This window comes from Lonchura striata, chromosome 17, assembly GCF_050655825.1.
Source record: "Lonchura striata isolate lonStrDom1 chromosome 17, ASM5065582v1, whole genome shotgun sequence".
NCBI lineage: Eukaryota > Metazoa > Chordata > Aves > Passeriformes > Estrildidae > Lonchura > Lonchura striata.
This window is the reverse complement of record NC_140719.1, coordinates 14096886-14105000: the sequence shown is the minus strand read 5'-3', so window position 1 is coordinate 14105000 and position 8115 is coordinate 14096886. Positions and strand designations below refer to the sequence as shown.

The window sequence follows — 8115 nt, the reverse complement described above, 5'->3', positions numbered from 1 at the left end:
TCGTCTCTCCAGCGGCGCTCAGGTGCCAGTGCTGGGCTTTGCAGCGTGGGGCGCCGTTCGGTGGGATCCGGAACACAGCAGCAGCCCCAGCCCTCAGGCAGCCCGCAGCACTGCCCAGCAGTGCTAATGAGGGACAAATGTCTCACTGCTCCGGGTAGCGCGACGCTCCTGAGCGCTCCTGGCACGCCCGAGCCAAAGCCCCACTCGCCCTGCCCACCTCTCCCGGCTCCGGCCCCACGGGTGCCACAGCGCGGGGAAGGGGAAGGGGAAGGGGCAGAGCCAGGCCCGCTGCGCTCCAAGCTCTCCCTCCTCCCCGACCGGCGCCAGCTCGGCTCCGCTGCCGAGCAGCGCGCAGAGCGCTGCTGCGCCCGCAGGAGCCGCAGGACTGGCCGCAGGCAGCGCCCGCTGTCCCTCGGCCGGCAGCAGCAGCGCTGGCACAGACGGGCACAGGGGCTGCAGAGCAGCGGTGCCAGAGGCTGCTGGCCGTGCCAGGGCTCCTGAGCTGCAGCCGAGGCAGCCTGGGACAGCTCGGGGGATCAGCCACAGCCTGCTCAGGGCAGCAGAGCTGCTCTGCACAGCTCAGCCCTGGCGGCTTTGTGCCTTTAATCCGCTTGTTGCCACATTCCTGTCTGGCCCTTCCCAGTCTCTGCTTCCCAGGCACGTGGGCGCAAGCTTATTAGGACTCATGATGCAGCACCAGGTATTTTCATCCATCCCGACTATCACCACAGCCTTTTCTTTCAGGAACCCCGACTTCACATGTACAGGGGCTCTCCCCAGTCAGCAGAGGCAGAAGGGGAGAGAGCCAGGGCTCCCCAAAGGATTCTCCTCATATCTGGAGCCCTCCTTAATATTTAGACATTCCCCCGCAGAGGCACAGGCAGTGTCCCTGAACAGGGAACAGCATTTACTTCATGGCAGAAAGGAGAATGAATTCGTTCATCCATCGCTTATGGTTTCTTGGCTGGCAAAACCAGAAGATTTGTGTTTAACCTCCTGAGGCTGTCCAGGATGATCCCTTAGAACCCTGCCAGCCTGGGCAGGGCCCCGCAGTGAGGGACACTTTGGGATCGTGGGCTGGTGTTTTGTTGCCATACCTGCAAGGATTCCTGCACACCCTGAGCAGACAGCATGGGCAGGAGGGACAGGGGGACAGCTGGAGGGACATTCTGCAAAGGCCACAGCTAGGGACCCAGCCCTGTCTGTGCAGCAGGAGCAGGACTCTCTTTAAGGTGATGCTTTGAGCTGGATGGGTGTCACCCAGGGATGGGGGCAGGTGCCAGCCTCCAGGATAGGTCAGCTCCTCCAGCTCTGGCAGCTCTGGCAGCTTCTTGGTAAGGGCATACCAACTGCATGAACATATTATTTCTATTTCTAAAAGTCTGAGAAAACAACCACCATTAGCACAGCTCCCAGTTCTGCTCTTTCGGTATCATATAATTTAGATTAACGGATATTTTGCAGATGCCACCAAACTTGACAAGATATAATTATTTTCAACAAGAAAAAGTTGGTTTTTTGGCTGCTTTATGAATGTGAGGCTGTTCCCAAGCAGTGATCCTGCAGCACGCTGTACTGAGCTCCGGGAGCTTCCTTCACCTTTGTGCTGATGTTTGCGATCAGGCTGCCCTCAGCAGACCCTGCTGCCACCGTGGGACAGCACCTTCCCAGGTGGTGCTGGGTGCTGGGTGCCCCTCCGGGCTGCCGTGGCCGCTCGGGATGGAGCAGGCTGGGCAGTGCCAGGCAGAGCCTGCGCCTGCCGAGGGACTCCAGGGTGACCCTGGAGAGAGGAGCTGCGGGAGGCGGCCGGACGGGGACGAGGGGGTGTGAAAAAAGGGCAAAAGGGTAAAAGTGCCACCCTGCAGCACGACGCGGCCACACGAGCCTTGTCTCTCGGCTGCGGGCTCTCCCTGTGCCCTGCAGGTCTATATACATGAGCCACAAATTGCCCCTGAGCTCCCAGGTGCCCCCAGCCCAGCGTGGCCCTGCTCCCCCCCGTCCCCAGCGCCTCCCGTGCTCCCACTGCGTCCTGCGTTCCCCCCGCCCCATCTTCTGGGGCTCCCCGTGCCCTGAGAGTCCCTGTGCCCCTTGTCTCCATGGTGCCTCCCTGCCCCGTGTCCCCGGTGTCCCCCCGGTGTCGCCCAGTGTCCCTCCGTGTCCCCGGTGTCCCCGGTGTCCCTCTGTGTCTCCGGTATCCCCCCGGTGTCTCCCCGGTGTCCCCGGTGTCCCTCTGTGTCTCCGGTATCCCCCCGGTGTCTCCCCGGTGTCCCCCCGGTGTCCCCCCGGTGTCCCCCAGTGTCCCTCCGTGTCCCCGGTGTCCCTCTGTGTCTCCGGTATCCTCCCGGTGTCTCCCCGGTGTCCCCCCGGTGTCCCCGCGCCGCGAGTGGCGCTCGGTGTCCACCAGGTGGCGCTGTCGGAGGCCGCCGCCGCCCCCCGGAGCCCCGGGACGGGCCCGGGCGGGACCGGGCGGGACAGGGCGGGAGCGGAGCCGGGAGCGGAGCCGGGAGCCCCCAGCCCGGAGCCCCCAGCCCCAGCCTGCAGCCCCCAGACCCAGCCCGGAGCCCCCAGCCCCAGCCCGGAGCCCCCAGCCCCAGCCCGGAGCCCCCAGACCCAGCCCGGAGCCCCAGACCCACCCGGAGCCCCCAACCCCAGCCCGGAGCCCCCAGACCCAGCCTGCAGCCCCCAGACCCAGCCCGGAGCCCCCAGCCCTTTGCCACCAAAGCACCAGAGCTCGCCTGTGACATTCACATTTTGTGGACAGAGAGACGTAATTCTGCCTCTCAAGAGAAGTATAGAGAGAAGAGGATAAAACAGTCTTTATTTTTGTTCTTGTTTTCTCTCTGTAGAATGTGGTGTGGAGATTGTTTACCTGCAGTGATGGCTGGGATGGATTCTGGTGAAGGGTCTTTGGGTTCAGTGACCAATGGATCCAGTTGTGGCTTGGACTCTTGGCAGAGAGTCACAAGTTTATTAATTAGTTATATAGGTAAGTAAAAAGTAAATATTTAGATTACTATAGTATCCCTTTAAATAGTATATTAATATAATATAGTATAGTTTTAATAAAGCTATCCTTCAGCCTTCTGATCTGGAGCCAGACATTATAATTTCTTCCCCTGATCCGAGGTTCACTGTGCTTTTACTGTACTCTTATTTTTTAACTCCAAGAAGCAGTTTCCATGGTGGGAAGCATTTCCATTGGCATGGGAATGCTGGCGGGTGTTGGCTTCGATGACACCTTTGATGGGAGAAAGATTAAATCACTTTTTTCCTTTTAATATTTGGTTGATATGGTGAAATATTCAATATAAATACAGTCACTGTTCTTGCTTTAATTACTTTTGCTTAAATTGTGTATAATATTAAATATTTCACATTATAATCTATATTATGTTGTATTTCATAATCTATTTTTATGCACAAAAAATTTGATCATGTCAAGAAGGAAGGTCACATGCTTCTAAATTAAAGTTTGTTTGTTTTTTTCCTGTATGGTGAATATTAAAGATTTGTTCCAATGTAGAGGAGAATGTGTGTCGTGGTGCTGGTGTGTCCCACGGAGCACGGGTATCTGAGCATTCCAAAGCACAGGTTTCAGCGTGGTTTTGAGGCTGACATGGTTCCTGAGCACGTCCCCATCGCTGTGCTCTGCCACCATCTTGCCTCCCCCCTTTAGCCCCCCCAGACTCAGGGTGTTATGTGGAACGGTCCCAAACATCACTTATTAATAATCACATATTATGTGAGGTGCCCAGTATTGATTTAAACCCGGGGCAACTTTTGGAAGAGCAGGCTTAATTTATAGAAACTCTGATGTCTGATAGCAATAAATAATTAGGTGATCGCAAGAAAAGGGATCAGAGGGCTCTACCCTCCGACTCCAGCTGGCTGCTCATGTCCCGCTAATAAATTGGTTAATAAAAGGAGAAAGAAAGCCTGGATTCTGGGGTTATAAAAACAAATGACATTTTTATGTTTAGTGGACAGGAAGATCTGGGGAGGCAGAGAAGTCAGGCGGGTGCCTGGGAATCACTCTGCGTTCGGCATCTAAATTTCCTAATGTCATTCTCATTAAAAGTTCTCGCTGCTTGCTCTGCCCTCAGAACTGCCCGCACCAATTAAAGGAACTTGCTCGGAGTTGTGTTCCTGCAGCATGGCTCCCATCACCCGTGGGACGGGGAGGGAGGCACGGACGGACCCCGGCCTGCGGGAGCAGCACAGGCATGGACACGGACACAGGCATGGGCACGGGTATGGAGACACGGGTATGGACATGGACAGGGGCATGGACACGGACCCAGGCACGGATACGGGCACGGACACGGACGTGGAGACACGGGTATGGAGACACGGACACGGAAATGGACATGGACACGGACATGGACATGGACACGGACACGGGCACGGACATGGAGACACGGGTATGGACACGGACACGGACATGGGCATGGACACGGACACGGACACGGGCATGGACACAGACACAGACATGGACATGGACACGGACACGGGTATGGACAGCAGCCCAGGGGCACAGCTGGGTGGGCACGGGTGGTGGGCACAGGAGAGTGGGCACAGCAGAATGCGCACAGGTGGGTGAACACAGGTGGGTGGGCACAGGAAGGTGGGCACAGGAGGTTGGGCATGAGAGGTGGGCACGGGTGGGTGGGCACAGGAGGATGCACACAGGTGGGTGGGCACGGATGGGTGAACACAAGCAGGTGGGCACGGGTGTGTGGGCACAGGAAGTTGGGCATGGGAGGGTGGGCACAGGTGGGTGGGCACAGGAGGGCAGGCACAGGAGGGCAGGCACAGGTGCATGGGCACAGGTGGGTGGCACAGGCAGGCGGGCACGGGTGGGTGGCACAGCCCTGCAGCCAGCCTGCCCTGCCAGAGCTGCTGGCAGCCTGCCCCCTCGCTGCCTGCCTGGCACCCTGGCTCGGCCCCAGCCCTCAGCCTTGCCTCCCTGCCAGGAAAGCTGCGCCTAAGGAGCCGTAAGGAATCGCCTGGCTGCAGTGAAAGATCTTCAGGGCAAGAAATCAAATGAAATCTTCGTAGTGATGAAGTGAAAAATAAAGCACGGTTTAAGAAAATCGTCCTTTTCTTTGCCGCCGGGGGAGGGGGTCCAGAAGGAAACCCAGACGAAGGTGCTGAAGGTCTCAATCATCCCACTGCTTAATTATTCTATCTCTCAGAAGGCATCTCCAGGCAATTAGAATAATCATTCATGCCTGTGCTTTACAGGGACTCTCACATTCTTCCCGTGAAGCATCAGAGCTGGATTGTAATATTTTTTTTAAACTTTAACAGTGACCTGCAACTAAAAGAAAAATAAAAGTTTTTTGAAATATTAGTTTAATAAGACATGAGAATAATATTAAGGATATGAGCCTCCCTTATTTATTATTTATATGTATAGTGTGATTTAGAGATGCACTTGAACCAAGCAAGTCACTACCAAAGAGTGGATCTATCCCTCTCTATATATATTAAAAAAACCTACAATATTCGCCTGGAGATTCTGTCCACATATTCGGAGATTGTGATTTAACATACACAGTTTATCAAGGCTGGTGTGCTGCACACAGAGGCTGGGGTTTTATGTAAGGGTATAAATAATCAATGCACATAGCAACTTTAAATTACTGCTAATGTGTTTTACTTATGTTCCCACTAGAACAATATGTGAAATAACAGGGAGTTGCTAGGCACACGCTTGACAAATAATATCCATGCGTTTCCATTTTTATTATTTTTATACATTTCTTATTAAGCCAAGTGGTGCAGTTCGGGCCCATGCAGGCAGCAGGCCCTCGCTGCCAGAGTACAGCGGTGTGAGCTGGAGGGGAGTGCAGCGGGGCTGCCAGGGCTGGGCTGCGCCACTGGCACTGGGGGTGGCACTGGCACCGGCCCTGGCACTGGCACTGGGGCTGGCACTGGGGCTGGCACTGGCACTGGGGGTGGCACTGGCACTGGCACTGGCACTGGCACTGGCACTACGGGGCCAGCAGTTCTCCGGCAGGACTGTTGGTGAGCAGCTCTGCCTGCAGCAATGCATGTTCACAGCAATCCACGCTCATAGCAGTGCATGCTCACACCAATGCATGCTCACAGCAGTGCATGCTCACAGTGATGCATGCTCACAGCGATGCACGATCACAGCAATGCATGCTCACAGCGATGCATGCTCACAGCAGTGCATGCTCACACCAATGCATGCTCACAGCAGTGCATGCTCACACCAATGCACGATCACAGCAATGCATGCTCACAGTGATGCATGCTCACAGCGATGCATGCTCACAGCAGTGCATGCTCACACCAATGCACGATCACAGCAATGCATGCTCACAGCAGTGCATGCTCACAGCTGGCAGACCTGCTCCATGAGATGCTGAACCAAGCCATAATCCACCTTTTCTCTTCTGCCATTTACCTTGCACGGTGTCTGTGAACATCCCTGCTGCACCGAAACATGCACCCCCGGGGGGATTCTGGAGCAGCCCAAACCCAGCGGTGCCCTGGGCCAGCCACAGGGCACACACACTGCCAGGAGAAGGGCAGCCTCGCCTGGCATGCTCGAGAGAACCCATCGCAGAAATCCCAGTATTGAACATGGCACTAGTAGGAAAGCACTTGACTGGGAAGGAGGACAGATTTGCTCTAAAGCATGTAATCATCTCATCTGTGTGCTCTAGAGCTCTTACAAAACCTTCTCTGCTCTTAAGCAACGGGTATGTGAGGAGCAGGGAGCACTGCTCAGGGCCTGCCCCTCGCATCCACAGCCCCCCCAAACCACAGCAGGGAGCTTTCCATTAAAACTACTTAGCAGACAATAACTATTTCTCTGTAAACAAGTCTTTGAGTGTTTATTACTATGTCACCATCAAAGCCATACAGTTGTGTGCTATGTTTAATGGAAAAAAATTAACAGTGTTTTGAAACCCACTCCACATAGAAATGCAAATGGATTTCCCAGGGCACATAGGCTTGAGCTGTCCCTGGAACTATCAGGTGCCCCTGGACATTGGCACAACCTCCATTCTGATGGTACAAACCCCCTTCACTGCATATAGAAGCAATAAAGAACCAGCAGCCTTTGCACAAATGTCCTTACAACCCAAATGTCCTTTCTTGCAGTGAGAGCAGAGTCCAGCTACACAGTGTTAGTGTTAATTGAGAGAGTCACCTCAGTCTCCCTGAGAGCTCAGGCAGCCCCAAAAACGATAGCCAGATGAGAGGGGCATCACCTGGGACTGGCAGCTCACAGGACCTTTCTGCTGGGGATGAAGTAACAGCTGCCAATGAAGAGTGTAGCTGTGTTATGGAGAATATTAATTTGGGCAATGTGGCCATCCAGATTATCCTTAAAATGTATTTCCAAAGAGTGGGCAGCTGTGACTGCCCAGTGCAGCAGCAAGGGGCCACCGAGGGCTGGGCAGGCCAGTGCCACCAGTGGTGCCCCTGTCCCCACTGGGCACGCTGCCTGGGCTGGCAGCAGCCACCACGGCACACACAGGGAATCATCCTATCATCCTCCCTCAGCACAGGGGGAAAACACCCCATTCCAGTGAAAAGCAGCTTTGGATCTTTAATTAAAAACCAGGGTTCACAGCACCGGGGCATTGACTTCCACCAGTTAATCTCCATCACTTCATTTCACCACCAACTTCCATACTCTACAAAACTGCTGGAGACAATTTTTATTGATTGCTCTTCAAGCCGTCAAAAGCGTCCCCGGCTGATCATATGTTACCCCCAGACACCTTGTGCATTTCAGATAATAACTTGGTGCTCTACAGAAGAAATGAATTGGATGTGCAGTCAGTAACTGTCCAAGTGAATCATGTTACTATATGTCAGCAGCCCAGGCTCTGACTATCATTTTAACAGAGAGAAATCCGCTATTTTCATGGCTGTTTGAAATTATTTTCCAGATGAATAAGATATAACAACAACTACTTACAGGAAAGAATAATATGGGGAATCTGTTTGCTACTTGGAAACAAATCTTTCCAGTGTAATGCTGTTTAATATTATTTAATCTATAACTATGAACATGAAATTTTGAGACTAGCTTTCACGTAGTACAAAAAGCTTGTGATGTGGGGGAGT

The 8115-nt window shown here is 53.9% G+C and overlaps 1 long non-coding RNA gene across 2 annotated transcripts in view; it reads left to right on the top strand.

Annotated features, from left to right (window-relative positions):
* Positions 1-6530, top strand: part of LOC110477742 (uncharacterized) — a 9194-nt gene extending 2664 nt beyond the window's left edge. The window contains exons 2-4 of one of the 2 annotated variants that reach the window (XR_004148982.3): positions 2847-2986; positions 4104-4251; positions 4974-6530. This is a non-coding gene — a long non-coding RNA (uncharacterized LOC110477742). Of the gene's footprint in view, positions 1-530; positions 2987-4103; positions 4340-4973 lie in introns of those variants that run through there. The other variant, XR_014949238.1, reaches the window with a different exon arrangement.
* Positions 6531-8115: the final 1585 nt, after the last annotated feature.